Source organism: Tinamus guttatus, unplaced genomic scaffold (assembly GCF_059628265.1).
Source record: "Tinamus guttatus ecotype Peru unplaced genomic scaffold, ASM5962826v1 Tinamus_guttatus_pri_ptg000355l, whole genome shotgun sequence".
In the NCBI taxonomy this organism is placed as follows: Eukaryota; Metazoa; Chordata; class Aves; order Tinamiformes; family Tinamidae; genus Tinamus; species Tinamus guttatus.
Genome location: NW_028288889.1, coordinates 1,892,936 through 1,908,704, shown reverse-complemented (window position 1 = coordinate 1,908,704; position 15,769 = coordinate 1,892,936). Strand labels below are relative to the sequence as shown.

The window sequence follows — 15,769 nt, the reverse complement described above, 5'->3', positions numbered from 1 at the left end:
TTGCTGATGCTTGGGTTCTGTATATTAGACTCTAAGTACAACCTATTAGAAATGTAATTACAAGAGCTTTAGGTTACAGTTCTTGTGTCTGAAAGCATTGGCCACGCCATCCTTACAGTAGATCAGTATTTTTGAGAAGGACTCTGGTCAGCTAGTAGCACACAAAGGTTACATTTTCTTGAAGAAGCAAAGCAGAGATGAGTTTGGATGAAAAACTTGCCAGGAGCACTGCATGAGTAAGGGCATCTGCAGCTCAGTTTCAGTTTCAAAAGTTAAAAATAAATATTGTTTCAGGTTAAGATGATACTTCTCAATATGACTCCAAAAACATTTGAAAATGTGTTTTATTTTGGTGCTTGTATATTTGGAAAATATTTCAAAGTAGTAAAAATCCAGAAGCATAATTTTGAACTCAAAGTTTGAATTACAAAATGTCCAAGTGAGGTGTGTTTACATTTTTCAGAAATTTTACATAAAGAAAATTCACATACCACATAAATCATTCAGCACCCCTGGAAGAAATGTGTTTAGTTACTTATGAGTTTGGAGTCCCAGAAAAATGAGCATCCGTGCTGTAATGTTTTAGTAGTAAACAGAGAAATCAGAAGAAAAGATAAGAAGGTCTGAGTATTCTGGTAGGCACCAGAGCTGCTATATCAGTAGGAGTAGAGTGACATGGCACAATAACAATCTTTCCCCACACTATTAGTAGTATCTAAGAAAGAGCATCTAAGAAAGCTCACTCAAGAGCATGCTACTTTTTCCGGTATTGCCATTACATACACAGTGAGATTTTGTATGTGGGCACCAAACTGAAAAAAACACACACAAAAACCGCACCACCACTAAAATCAGGTTTCTTGTTCACCTGACAGGGAATACAAGTCATCATTGTCTCCCAAAGGAAGTAATTTCCTGGTGTTTTATTCAGATCCAAGTTCAGTTCAAGGTTGGAGGAGAGAATAAGTCAGTTGGGAGCATTTGAACAGTCTGGGGCTGAGGCACAGTGCTAAGTCTGAAAAGTGGGGAATCTCCATATTGAAATTTAGGCTCATATTGTAATGTTTTCATGTGAAATTAACTAAGGGGAATAATATATAATGTATGTGACACACTGTTTATTTTTTATTAAGACTGTTTTTATTTTATTAAGACTGAATGAAAACATATTCTAAGTTTGCTGTTTCAGAGCTCCGTTCTGGTTTAACACCTTTAGTTTCAAAGGTTCTCTGAAATTCCCCATGTAAGCATTTCCACTTGGTTAGTATGTACATACTGTAATGTAATTGCTGACCTCTCCATTAATTTGCCTTCATTCTGCAAAAATTGTAATGACCTTGAATAAACATCATTCAAGATCTAAGTTATGAGTATTTGTTCTAACAGTGGTGACTTTTTCACCAGTAATGGCATATTTAAGCAAAACACATAATTTGTCAAAAAGACTTCAAGGAATTTCTCACAGATGGTTATTATAACTCCTGAATCTTTTTATAGCCAGAATAATTTAAAATAAACATTACATTAACATTTTGATTACAATCATTAAAATGGCAAAGGAATTGTAAGAGAAGGAGAAGCAAGTTCAAAAGCAAGGAAAGATGAGGGCACTTTTAAGCAATATATTTTCAACGGGCAATTAGGTATTGTTCAAGAGCCACAATAATGAACAGGAGGTAGGAGAGAGTGTTTCTGAAGCAATAGATATCGATGACATTCCGAAAGAAGGTTATTGCAAGACTGAGATTTCATTGGTTATGGAAGTAAAAAAGAAAAAGAAAGAAAAGAAGGAAGGAAGGAAAGAAGGAAGGAAGGAAGGAAGGAAGGAAGGAAGGGAGGGAGGGAGGGAGGGAGGGAGGAAGGAAGGAAGGAAGGAAGGAAGGAAGGAAGGAAGGAAGGAAGGAAGGAAGGGAGGAAGGAAGGAAGTTGTAGGCAATTCCTAGCATTCCTAGTTTTGAAATCCTACAGCATCAATATGGAATATTTTAGCCTAACTCTGGGAATAGAGCTGATTAAACCACAAAAAGGGAGGGGACAAAGACACACTGTAACTGGCAATTGTTCAGTACTTCTCTTTAGAAGGTAGCAACTTTCTTCTTCTAGTGATATCTGCATATAGTTACAAATAATAGTCTTTAAAAATGGGATTTGTGGAAAACAGTAGGAAAGCAATTACAAATAAAAGAAATTGTTGTTTTACCTGGGTTTGCACCTCTCCAAAATTACAAATATTATTTATTCTCTTTGCACAGAGACCATGTTCAGATATGCTCATTTCAAAAAAAAAAAAAAAAAACACTGTGTAGAAAGAATCAAGGAATTATTGCTGTCATGCAAAAAAATGTATTTTGTTTCCCAAAGACGGAATTCAGAAGATATAAATATCATTAACATGGATTAATAGCAATCACTTATATCCTAACAGCCAGATGCAGGCGCCATGTTTCCCAGGTGGCATGTACTTTCCTCAATCATTTTCAACATAAGCCTTTTAAAAAGTTAGGCTCACATTTTCCTCAGTAAAAATAGTTCCTCATCTCCACCATGATGCGCAAATTAGGGGCAACAGTGTAAATAACAATGGCCAAAATGGTCATGAAACACATGAATGGTCAAGTACATTAAAAATATTAATGCGCAAAGAGCAGTTATTAGGATGAGCGACGCATTAGGAAAAACATCTCTGGAAAATAAAACCCCTTCCTAAATGCAGATTGAATTCTGCTCCATTCATCATCACTTTTCTTTTCTCCCTGAAGAAAACTGGAAAACAGGCAAGTTGCAGTATGTCCCTCAAATTATCAAGTCTGCAAATTATCAAGTGCAATTTATTGCACCATTTTCCTTTAAATGCTTTACTCAAGGGGAAAGCACAGAACTCTCTATCACCCAGGACCGATAAATATTCTGGAGTTTATCTGTCAAAACAGTTCTTCGAACATCACCTACCAACTACCTCCTAGCTGGCTTCAAATAATAGAGCAAAAGAGCAATATCCTCTCTGAAACACCATTTGCTAAGTGGAACATTTGATTTTGCCTCACCAACAATTTCTAATTTGTTCCGAACTGTCAGCTCACACGTAGCAATGCAGAAAACCCACCCACATTCACAAGGGCATGAATCATGACATCAAAATCCAGATTCGGTGTTTTAAGACAAACAATTTACAAAGAGAAAATAAAACATTTGGTGTCTATTTCTATGTGGTTTTCTAGATGCAGCTTTAGCAACTCAGAATAATAACATTCCTTTAATTAACTTCTAACAGTAATCCTAGCTGCTTTTCCTAAGCCTGTACACTTGTCTTATTCTATATGGTTTCACTTACACCTAAACTTTCATTAAGAACTGGAAAGTAATTCCATTACAGTGAGAAGAAGAAAAACAAATGCCTATGTCATCACGACATCAGTAACTTTGGATCAGAGACTCTCATGTGGGTCCATTTGTTTGAAAAGGAAACAAGAGGGTTCAGCTAGGCAGAAATGATGGTAGATCACCCCAGAGGTTAGGGTGGTCTTGGGTTCCTTATTCACCAGCAGCATGATATATTATCCCTGAAATATTGTTCAAGAAATATTACTGCAGCCTCCAGGCTGCACAGTATCCTGGCATAGGACTCCCTTGGTTTATCAAACTGATAGAGCTGAAAAAATTGGAGAGTACATGGGGCTTCCATCCCCACTATGCAGTTTCAGAATTAATAGATTTTCTTCTGCAGAACAGCTCTAAGAGGTCAATTTCATTATTACAAATTACGTGTTTCAGAGCTGAAGACACACAGCACATCCTCATGGAGAAATAATTCCGAGAACAAGGTTGGATCCCACCTTCGCCTGGGATATCAGTGATATATCTCCAAAAGCACAGGCTGAAATGCACAATAATTGGAAAGTTTCTATTTAAGAAGATAGTCTCTTGAGGAGGGACATAACAATAGTTGATTATCTATGTGAAAGTGCCATCTGGTTCTCCTTTAGGTAGACATTGACGATGTTTTCTCATAATTACCTCTATATCTCCACGATATTTCCTCTGATAAAAATGATACATTCATATTTTCATTTATAATTACATTCTCTTAACATATATATACACCTATATATAAATACACACACGCCACATATACCTACACATATGCATATATTTGTGTACATACTTGTATATGTACGTGTAGATACATTCTTCGATGTTCAGTACTACATTCTGCAAAGCACAGCGTGGGATACCAGCACTTCAAAACATGTTTACCAGGAAAGACAACAGGAGGAATGATACAGCCAGCAGGAAAATCCACTGTTCAGCAAGCTATTCTCAGATAAAAGGGCTGGCAATTCTCTGAAGGTTTTCACCTTTCCTTATTGCTCTTCAACTTTTCCCTCTCTAGCATTTGGATTATTTATTTACCCTAATGGATACTACTTAGCACAACTTTAAATAACTGCTCTATAAGCTAATTAACATTTGATCAATCATTACATTTTCATGGTATTTCCACTGTTGTATGTGTTATTTTACACTTCTGTCTTGTCTTTCTTTGACTTGTCTAACTGTATTCTCTTCAAGAGTCCCCATAGTAATTCATGCTTAAGCGCCTGGAACTGAAATTGCTATAAGCTTTTCTGGAAAGAGTGCTTTTTAGGCTGTATCTTAAGATCCCAGCAGGATAAGAGAAGGAAGATGGTTGATTCATTTCTAACCTCCATAGAGATACACTAACATGTATTCTCCAATGCTATATGATACCATTCCCTGTTGAGCATGCAGTCTTTGTAATAGAATAAAAAAATAAAAATAGCCCACAGATCCCGGATAACTTTCAAACACAGTGTTTGATGCTTAGAGCAGAAGAACCAAAATAAATTATACTTTTCAAAGATATAGCACAATAGCTATCTGCAAAAGAAAAAATTAGACTAGAATATCACTACAGTCCAGCTAAATAAATGCTACATCATGAAATAATGCTTTGTTTTTCCTTGAATTACCATTCAAAATTTCATGGTGCAAGTATGGGACAAAGAAGAGAAGGCCTTAGACCAGAACACATAATGAAAAAACACATAGTAAGTTTTGAACATATAGATTTCATTAGATACTCCAATGACCTACATGTGTCTATTCCTACCCATTGTCCTAATGAATGTGTTATGTGCTCACAAAATGCAATATGTGTTTTGTACTCACATTTTAAAATTATTTGAACTTTGATACTAACTAAACATTTCATAGAATATGACAAGTAGAAAGTGTACAGTAAAAATGCACTGAAAGATGCCTGGAGTCTGTGTTGTGTTTATATTCATATAACTATGTATATGTGTGGCTTTACTTTTTACTGTGGGATAAAAGGAATGTGTTCAGTTGGCATCTAGAAGTTTATTTTCAGATTATTCTCCATTTCCTTCAGATTGAGATTTTTCTGACTTGCTAGTCATTTACGTAGATGCAACTGAAAGAATGGACAGTTTGTGTTTTTTATAGCAGTAACACATTGAAATAATGTGTTCCTGAAATAATGAAGGCCACTTTGGTATCTCTGGTTTTTTATAAATATTTCTCAGGCTGTGCCATTAACAATGTATCTCCATAACACTGAACGAGGGTGAGCTTCTGACATCTCAGCCCAAAGCTGTGATCCAAAGTCCTTTACTCAGCAATTATTTAATTTCCCATTCTGATCTGAAATTTCCAGTGCAGTTAATTTCTACTTCTGACATTTCCGAACACATGCAGGATAAAACAGTTGTTTATCTTCCTAAACCTTTTGGGGATCCAGAGTTTAGCCAGAGCAGTATCTAAAATGTAGTTAGAGCCCAAAATAAATTACATTAATATACCGACAGAATTGGGAAACTCACAAAATGCAATTTTAATAGCTTTACTTTTAAATCATGTTTGGAGGAAGAAGAAAAAGAGAGATAGTAAAGCTATCACGTTCTTATTTTCTGGCCTCGCTTAAGAAGATATGTAGGGGTTTTACCTGGCTGCATCACACCTAGATAAACATGCTGATCCTCAGGAAAGGTTTTGTACTCTTGGTCTAAGATGAAAGAGATTCTTTTTTTACGAGCATAGCAGTGGATGCTAAAGCTCTGAACAGCAGGAAATATGTAGCAATATCTGCTCTTTCATCACTTCCACTATTATAGCTGTGATAAAACAGTTCCAATATACCAAATACTAAAAGTTATGTAAGAATTCAAATTTACTTAATACATGCAAATATTTTCTAAACAGATCAGTTTTAATCAGCTCATTTAAATTCCTTCCCTGACCGTATTTTTTTTCTTCATTACATACTTGTTAATACAGAGGAAAATCAGAGTTTATACTTTGACTTACACTTTTTAATTTTGTTTTTACATCTTTTGTGTATATTTCGTTTCCTTCTAGTTTCAGGAGATACTGAAGCTCACAGTAAGTGTAACATTTTTCAAATAATAGCACAGGCTCTGAGACAATTTCTACATTGTGGAAATTAGATAATAGAGGAGTTGAGGAAAAAAAAACCATCCATGCTTAGCTTATCCTTCCTTGTTGCTCTTCCTGTCACCATATTCTATTATGTGGAATGGTTATTCATTATTTAATCAGGTTTCAGGAATTAAATGGATCCAGTAACTGTGCTGGGTATCTGTGCTCAGTTTGGACCAGCCTGTAGGAGAAAGATACTGGAAAACTGGAAAAAAAGCGAATGGCTGCTCAAATAAGGGTAACAGGAGAAAAATGTCCCTTAGCAGCGGCTAAAGGAGCTGAGTTTGTTGCGCCTACAGAAGAGGCATTTAATTGCTGTTCTTAACCAGCTAATGGGTAATTAGAGGAAAAGAGGGGAGAAAACAAAAAAAGGCAGGCTTTGCTGAGCACAACACAAGGAAGAGAGGAAAAAAACCATAAGATGAAACAAGCAAAATTGGAACTGGAATACTGGAATTTCACAGGGCAAGTCAAGCACTGGTTCAGGTATTGAGGATCTGAGATTACCAGGGTTTGACTGCACAAGGCCTTGAGCGGCCTGACGTAACTTGCGAGGTGGCCCTGCTCTGCGTGGGTGCTGGGATTAGATGACCATCAGAGCTGCTTTCCAATATAAATCATGTTTCTGATCTAACTGTGTAAAACTTTTAGTCTCATTCAAATATGTGAGGAATCATGGTGCTGGTATTTAAAAATATATATATATGCTTTGCTTGGAACACAGGTTTTGATGCTAGAAGAAGCCATACAGATTATCTTAACCTCACAATCCATGAGCTACTTTTGCCCAGACCTGTCTTTTGGGACAGCAATTAATTCTACTCCAAAGGGTTTTTGGAATCTCAAAGATTCTGAGTGATGATGAGTCCAACATCCACACACATTATTCCAAAGTTTAATTATCTTTGCTATTAGAAAATTACTTCTGCATTCAAAATTGAATTTATCCAACTTCAGCTTAGATTTCAATCTTTTTCCTCCAAGGCAGAAGCACCTGTAACATCTTATTTCTTCTTCCTGCAGAAGTACTGAGGCACAACTGGCCTTCTCACATTTCTCTTTGATTCATCAGTTAAACTCATTTAGCTTCTTAACACAGCTAAGCAAGATAAGTTTTCTGATTCCTGAAGCATTTTTGTGATTGTCGTATTTTTGTATTTGTCTTGGCACACAGATATGAGATCCTGGTATCATTTACCTGCTATTACTATGTTGGCTCAGTGCAAAATCCATTTTTTTTATTTCTTAATATTCCATTTACTTCAAATATTCAGGCAGAGAGCTAATCCTTTTAGTATAGGGAGGTCACACTGACTGGAGATAAAAAGCAATATATAAACCGTTTTCCAAATAAACAGCTTGCTAAAACAGTTAACCCATCAGTTTTGGTTGTTGCTTACATTTCACACCCTGTTGGATAGTAACCATACGATTATCATGCTGTAACAACAGGGCCATATTATTTAATTTAATCAGGAGCTCCAGTAGAAATTGTTACAATGATATAAGTAATAATACTAGGAAAAGTATTACATCCTGTAATTCTTTATTCCTGTAATAACATCCTGTCATTCTTTATTTAATTCCACATTAAATTAGCACTTCTTAGACAAATCTCTCTTAAAAAACAAAAACATCACTACCAAAAAGACTCTGTTGTTTACTGAAGTTAGCATTTTACAGTAATCGTAGATTGCAAGCAAGCCTTGTTGGAAAGGTAGCATTTTATTTTTACTATTTTTAAGCTGTCTGTACAGCTCCTAAAACAATATGTCCTAGCACCTTGACAGGAAATTCTAAGTACTATCCAAACAGAAATAACAATCTGAATATATCACCTACATAAACCCTCAGCCCAGGAGTCACATACTTTGCCATAACAGGGAATCATGAGCACATGTAAAAAAACCTCATAAGCTCTGCAGTTCTGGAATGTCGCTTCGCTCCCCTTTTCACTGACCCCCACTCCATAAAATGTCTTAGCTCCTCTTCACCTGATTTAGTCAACAAATTTTACACAGAGCAGGAAAATGTCTCTCTGAAAATAGAAAAAGATACCACAGTATCTGAGGCTACCACAGTAAAGCCTCCTTTTTCTTCTCCTTGACCTGTCTATAATGTATCTTCTTGTATCAGACAATATTTACCAGATATCCCCTACACTCGGATGAGTAAGAAGTTGCAGGGAAAAGCATAAAAATCTTTCAGAGTAATTCATGTTTCCCTGGCATATCCACAGTAGCTGCAGTCTCACAGCTAGATAAGACTGTTAGATGAGACATTTCATGGATGTTGAAAGGCTATTGCAAATGATTTGGATATTTATCAGCGAACAACTGTGGAATCCTCAGCTGGAAACTAGATGAATAATTGCTACATGACAAAATTAAGCAATTCTTTCTATATTTTGGACCCAACAATGAAAATTGTGCATGTGAATAACTTTCAGAATTATGAGAAAGTCAAGACAAAAGTCAAAAAGACAAAAACTCAGCTCCATGAGAAGGTGCATTGCCATTTCAAGATTTCAGCCAATTATATGAAGCTTATCAAAATAAAACAAAACAAAACAAATGGAAAATTAAGGACTAATTAAAATATTTCACTGAAATAAAACTAATTGGTAGAGTGCAAATCTTTAGACTACTAAATTTGAAAACTTGGAAATACCATAGTAACCCACAAGTAAGGCCACTATTTTGAATAAAATTCTCATTTAATTGGTTCCCAACCCTCCAATCTAATCACTTTGAGGTTAAATGGCTCAGCTGCTTAGTATGCAGACTGTGTAATCACAACAGTTATGTGCACTTGACCTTCCTCCTGTTAACAGAGAGACTCAATTAATTACTTGCTGTTTTAACTGGCCATTTGACCTTATCACCACCTTTTCCAAAAGGGTTGAAAAACTCTACACCTTACCCTTTGCCTTTGAAAGGCTACATAGAAGTATTCTTCTATAAAATAGGAAGCTATCATGATCTAGCAAGCTGATATAGAAATAAGAGTATCTGGGTTTTTATGTTTAAGACAAAACAAGTAAAATATTGACTGCTTTGTTAACCCACTCAACTTGGGTTGAACCCATTGCTGTAGAGTAGGAACACAACTTCATCTTTACTATGGCTGCCCAAATATCCTCCTCTATAGCAAAAACAGAGCAGATATTTTTTTCTGTTGCAGCAGGCAACGGAGTGAAAGGCACAGAAACCTGCCAGTGTAATCCAATGCTTAAAAACAGTTCTCAATTTGACATATTAGAGACTGGGTAGAAATAATCAATTGAATTGGTACATCTAATTAGCATTAATTTAAAAAATCCATGCTTATTTCTAAAGTGTCCTGTGCACTGAAAGATGAACTTCTGTATTTTCATTCGTTCTGAGACTAAAGTGAAAGCAGCCCATCATAGCCCGTGAGATCCAATAATCAGGAGCTGTCCTGTAACGCCAATTGTATATAAGATGACTACACACTCTGCAGTAATTTTCAGTCATCATCCCTTTTTGATAGGGTTTCAGATTTTTTTTTCAAATTATACCACACTACCACAGTCATTGAAAAAAATACTGGTAGCATACTTAGATTTTCAAAATACCCAATTTGCTTAGGAGAAAACATATTCCCTTAAAAGGGATTTAGGTGCTAGGAACCCTAGCGTCTCACATAAAATCCTTGGGAGACTATGGTTAGCGACTCGGATTAACACAATATTTAGGAAAAAAAAAAGTGATCCTGAAGAACCCTAAATGGTCATCTATCTCTGAAATCACCTAAACTTCACAGCACACCACTTTTTAAATCTTTCTAAATGTCAAATATTTCAAACACTTGCTGAGAAAATCTCATTCTTGATATTTCTGAGCAACTTGATACTTTCTCACATTTAACCTCCACCATGGTTGAGAAACTAAGCCTTCCAGAGGAGCTAAGTCTGTTACACAGGCAGTGCACAGAAAATAACAGACAGTTAAAGTGGGATGAATCATCTTTTGGAGGAGAATCTCTCACTCATGAACTATGAAAGAAGCCAGACTTCAGCTTAGTCTATCCACCTTTATATTAAATGATTGGAGATAAAAAATAATCATTCTTTTTAAGTTAAAAGAAATGTATTATTTCAACTACCTTGTAAGTATATGTAGTAGAACTGCTTTTAAACTAACACAAGAAAGCAAATAAAATCCTAGTGGTGGGCTAAGGGAAGAGCAATGTAAATCTAAAGTATACTTTTAATATGGTTACAATACACTTTAGGTCAAGGTGATCTCTTCTGCTAAAATCGGCATCAAAATTCCTGGAAGCAAAACGAAGTGACTACTACTAGTTTTAGCAGTACTTGGGAAAAACGAGGTGTTTAAAACTTTGAAATCTTACATTATATTGTGCCATTCTGTTGAGATACCAAATAAATAAATAAATAAATAGCTTTTAGTCACAGAAAAAGAAAAATTAAAGATGTCTGTAGAGGTCAACAAAAGTCTTGATTTTGTTACATGCAATTTTGTAAAAAAATAGTATATTGCAGTATGCAAAAATGTAATATATTGCAGTATATAGCATAAATATAATTGCTATATTTATTCTAACATATAAAATGAAAATCAATTATTTTAAACTTTCAAAAAATAAAACCAAACAATTAAGATATAGATTAACTTTTCTATTCAGAAATTTTCTATTCAGAATTTTTCCCAATGATACCCTTTGTCAAAGGTTAATCTTCTCTATCAGAAGGTCATCAGATATTGTGCTGTATTTGATACTAATTGATACTATATCTTCCATTTCTTGCATCCTTTCACAGAGTTCAGAGGGGACTCTGCATATATCCTAAGCGAGGATTTTCTCCTAAGGGATTTGGATCACTTGAACACATGTAAAAGATCTCATAAGAGCATGCCAAGAGATGTCCTGTATTTCTGTTTTTTTTCGTGAGATCTGTAGGATTATGAGCAGCAAAGCACCTCCTCTCATGGTGATAAACAGTTTCTTTTAGAAAAATGAAAGAAATCCACAGCATCTACAACAGTAAACAGAATGACTGAGTACAATACATATCCTTAGAGATGATTTTCCCTTGCCACAAGGCAGTTTCTAAGTTTTTTACATAGCATTCCTCTTTGTGAGATCTGAAGCCCGATTTACCCTCCTTTTCCTCCCGCCACCATATACGTAGTCTTAGCAGTTGGCCTGCACACTTGCTTCCCAGCTCCCCAACTTTGCTTCCCCTCCCCAGTTGCAATCTGCCCTGGTTATTCCGCCCAAAATGAATTTATCAGTCTCAGGCAACAAAAAAGCCAGGCTTAGCCCCATTCAGCCTGTCAAACCCAATTCCATGCGGCAGCCTCTGCTGGCAGGTCCCTGTCACCTTTTTCTCCAAGTAAATGATAGGCTGCTAAGGTATTTGCTATAAAAGGGAGAGATGGGCAGCAGAAACGTATGAAGGAAAGGGGAAAGGATGAATTAAGCTTTACAGACACTTTTCACACAGATTGATGATTCTTCCTCTGCTTCTCTCCTTCCATGGGGAAAAGTTGGAATAAGATGTCTATCAGTTTGTGATTTTTCTGTCCTTTCAGAATGATTCCATGGCAGATCATGGTGCATGCCATAATATTACTAAATGGCAAAACATTTACACCAGTTTTATGTTTCTTTTGATTAGTTAAATCTTTTTTTAACTATTCTTATTACGGAAAGGTTTTATTTTTTCTGAATATTTATATTTAGAAAAAAAAAAGATGTCTTCTCACAGAGAATACATAACTCTCAGAAGGTTGGCAAGAAAAACATACATGAGGATCAGAAAATAATATGGAGGAAAGCAACTCTTTTAGTAGTTGAAAAAGTTTACAGCATAAGCAGCATGAAATTCTTGTAAAAGAAATGCAAGATATGTTGCAGAATTAACAGAACTTTCTAGAGTTTGTACTGAATATACTATTGAATCTTTTGAATATAAGGTTCACATTATTCTTTATGTTTTCAACAGTACTGACAGAAATTTTGAAATGTGTTGACACTATATGCATGGGGATTTATTGACACAGAATATCAGTAAGAAGCACAGAAAGATTAACTCAGTTAATTCAGACTCGGCAACATTGCCTTCGGCATTCTAGAAATTAAGACTTTATATTTTTATGGGAAGTACATAACCAAAAGATGTTTGAAAAACAAAACTTAATGCAGCAGAGTCTGAAAGATGCACTTTCCTCCCCCTTAACTTAAGAAAGCAAGAACAACACTGTGAATTCCTGGGGTTATGAGGAGATGAATATCGAGAGAAAAGACTGTGGAAAATCACAGATCTTTTAGACTTTGGTGCCTGCTGCATCGCAAGCTTGAAAGAGGTTCAAAGCAATCTAGTTTTTTCACTTGGATTCTCTCAGTAATGCTATACTAGCCTTTCCTAGTAGCTAGTTGTTGTATATAAAATATATACTAGAATAGATTGAAGCCGTATGGCATAGTGTTTTGAGATACTAACTGCTTACCTCTTGCTCAAAATTTACAGATAACTTTTGCTCCAAATGATGCATCACCACAGGAACAGTTACTAACACAGTCCCTTTAAACTCAAGCGGGCCACATGCTTGGCAAATGGTATAGTAGTGGGGCAGCTAGCGTCTTGATCACGCAAAACCTTCGTCCTCTGAGAGAAATTGTGCAAGAGCACAAAAGAGCATCCACCAGTTTTGCCCAAAGGATTTTATGATTCAGACATTTGAGAATAAGCCTATGTATCTCTTTTTACCTGAGAAATGACAATACTAACGCTTAGCACTTAACATAACTCTCTGCATGTTCAGAGCACAAAGTGACAATACGACTAACATTCATATTTAAAGTGTTTGATCAAAAACTATCTGTGCACTCAGCTCTGCTATTCAAGTCTGCTATGCAGACAGTAAGTGAGGGTACTCATCTTAAAAAATGCATAATTGGAACATAATCGAAACTTTATTTAAAGAAAATACTTGTCACATTTGAAAGAAAAGATGTCTTCCTGCTTTAAATGAAGTTGTGATGAGTTCAAGCTGGCAAGATGAGTCAGTAGCAGCAAAACAACCAGCAACACAAAAGGACCGCTCGGCAGGAAAGGCATGTTCGTGACATAAATACATCATATAGGAGCAGACTGGAGCTCCGTTAAATCCCAGGCTGTTTATCAGCTCCTGAGAAGGAAAAGAAAAAAAAAAAGGCAACAAAAGAAAAAAAAAACTCATTCTTTAGCCTTTGGCAAAACTGCTTTTGCAAGGATTAGGCAATCTTAAATCCTGGAAGACAGGGCACAGGAAGCTCCCCTGGTGCACATGGAGACATCCCAGCTCACCGAGAAGAGAGAGGAGGGTGCACACAGCTGGACCACAGGCAGATGTCTCACCACTCTCCTCCAAACACTACCTGCTACCTCCATGCTTCTGCCAGTACATAGAAATTCATTTGCTATCTTGAATAATACATGTATTCTTTAAACTTTCTCTTTTATATTTTCCTTTCATAAGGAAAGGGAATTATACTTCAAGGAAATACTGAAAACACTTCCATACTCTACATTAAATGTCTTCAGTGAGGAGAGGAAAGTACAATAACTTACACAGTTTACATTAACCGTGCAAGTATTAGATCGTCTGCAACCAAATCACTTCTGGTTGAAAAACCCCGGAGATTACTGTGGCTGATTTGTGCTCTTTTTATAAAGGTAGCAACATCATTTCATCAAGGATTTACTTTGTGTGGGCTCTATCATTATATATATATATATGTATATATATATCCTGCATACCTATCCTGAATCTGAAGGCAAGAATGTAAAAGAGATTCGAGGCTAAGACTGGATTTCTGTAATGAGAACAAGTAATTCAGTTCTGTTGCTTGCCTGTAATGCAAATGGAGAACAAATGAAAAATATAAGCCATATTAAACTGTGACAGTCCAGTTGTTAGTGACTAAGTTTCCCTATCATGCAAATATAAGTCCCATTTTGTTGGAAGAATTGTGAGAAAATTCATAGCTTATTAACTTTTTTTTTTTTTCCTTTTATACATTAGAACCCATAAGGGAGAAAAAGGATCTGAGTATGAATTCCTGTCCATGACAGAGCTCATATATAGAGGTGAGCAATGACCCCATCACCATCCATAAGCTTCTCTGCACAGCTCTACAGAACAGCAAGATATGTTATCTGGTAGGTTGTAATTAAGTGGATGACTTCTACTAGTCAGCCAAATATGCAACAATTTCAGTTAGTTTAACTTCAGTAAAAATTATGTTTTTCAGGACCTAAAAGTAAAAAAATGGACAGCCACCATGAAACAACTATGCCTGGTAATGTATCTGTAGGCTTCAGACTTTGGGTCATAACCTTTCACTCATCCAATTTGATATGAGCATAATAACTTGTGTTTGATCAAAACACAACTTGTCACCCTACCTTCATTTGAAATATCTAATGAATGTTAACTTTCTTCTGTATTTTTCCCACTGATTAATCATTCTGATTCTTAAAATGTGAATTTATTTTCACATTTGAAGCTGTCAGAAATCTTTTGCATATTCCCTTGAAAGCAAGTCTTAAGCATAAGACAGGGCCAAATGGGAAAAAGAAAACTTCCATTGCCTGTGTGTAAGCATGACAAATTCTTTATATATGTATAAAAGAATGTGACAGTATAAAAGAATGGGTAACAAATATTTAAATTTATGTCCTATGAGTCACTAGTCAACTAAGAGATAGATGCAAAATGCAAGATCCTGATATATATATACATGTATACATGCTACCATCAGGTTGTCCACTTTCAGAAGAGTTTAATGCTGTCTGTGCTTGAGAAAATTCCAAAGGGCAAATAATCTTTCACTCTATTGGATAGTTATTTCTTGGCACATCATTGAGTCTCTATTTTGATGATTAACTTTACTAGACTAATATTCTGATTTTACAGCCAGGAATTGGTGTTAATTTTTGAACACAAATAATATTGCACTTTTTTATGTTTATGAACATACTGGACACACTGCTGCTCTTTTCAGATCATTTAAGCACCTGATGCAAACAAACGGTTTAAAAGGTTCCAATATAGATAATCTTCCCCAGATCCCTTCCCCTCCTTTGTTCCACTACCTTACATTTGTAGTCCTAAACTACAGGTGAACTGGAAGAAATGAAAAACAAAATGCTAAAAAGGTATGTATATATAAAAAAAGGAATGTTTAATTTTGTTTGTTTCAGAGTATGAAATGAGGACACTGATAACAGCCTTTTCAAAAGTCAGGGGAGTTG

At 35.7% G+C, this 15,769-nt stretch overlaps 1 protein-coding gene across 2 annotated transcripts in view; it reads right to left on the bottom strand.

The window, feature by feature from the left end:
* The window catches only part of IMMP2L (inner mitochondrial membrane peptidase subunit 2), a 436,842-nt gene that overhangs the window by 157,027 nt on the left and 264,046 nt on the right, over positions 1-15,769 (bottom strand). The window lies entirely within an intron of this gene.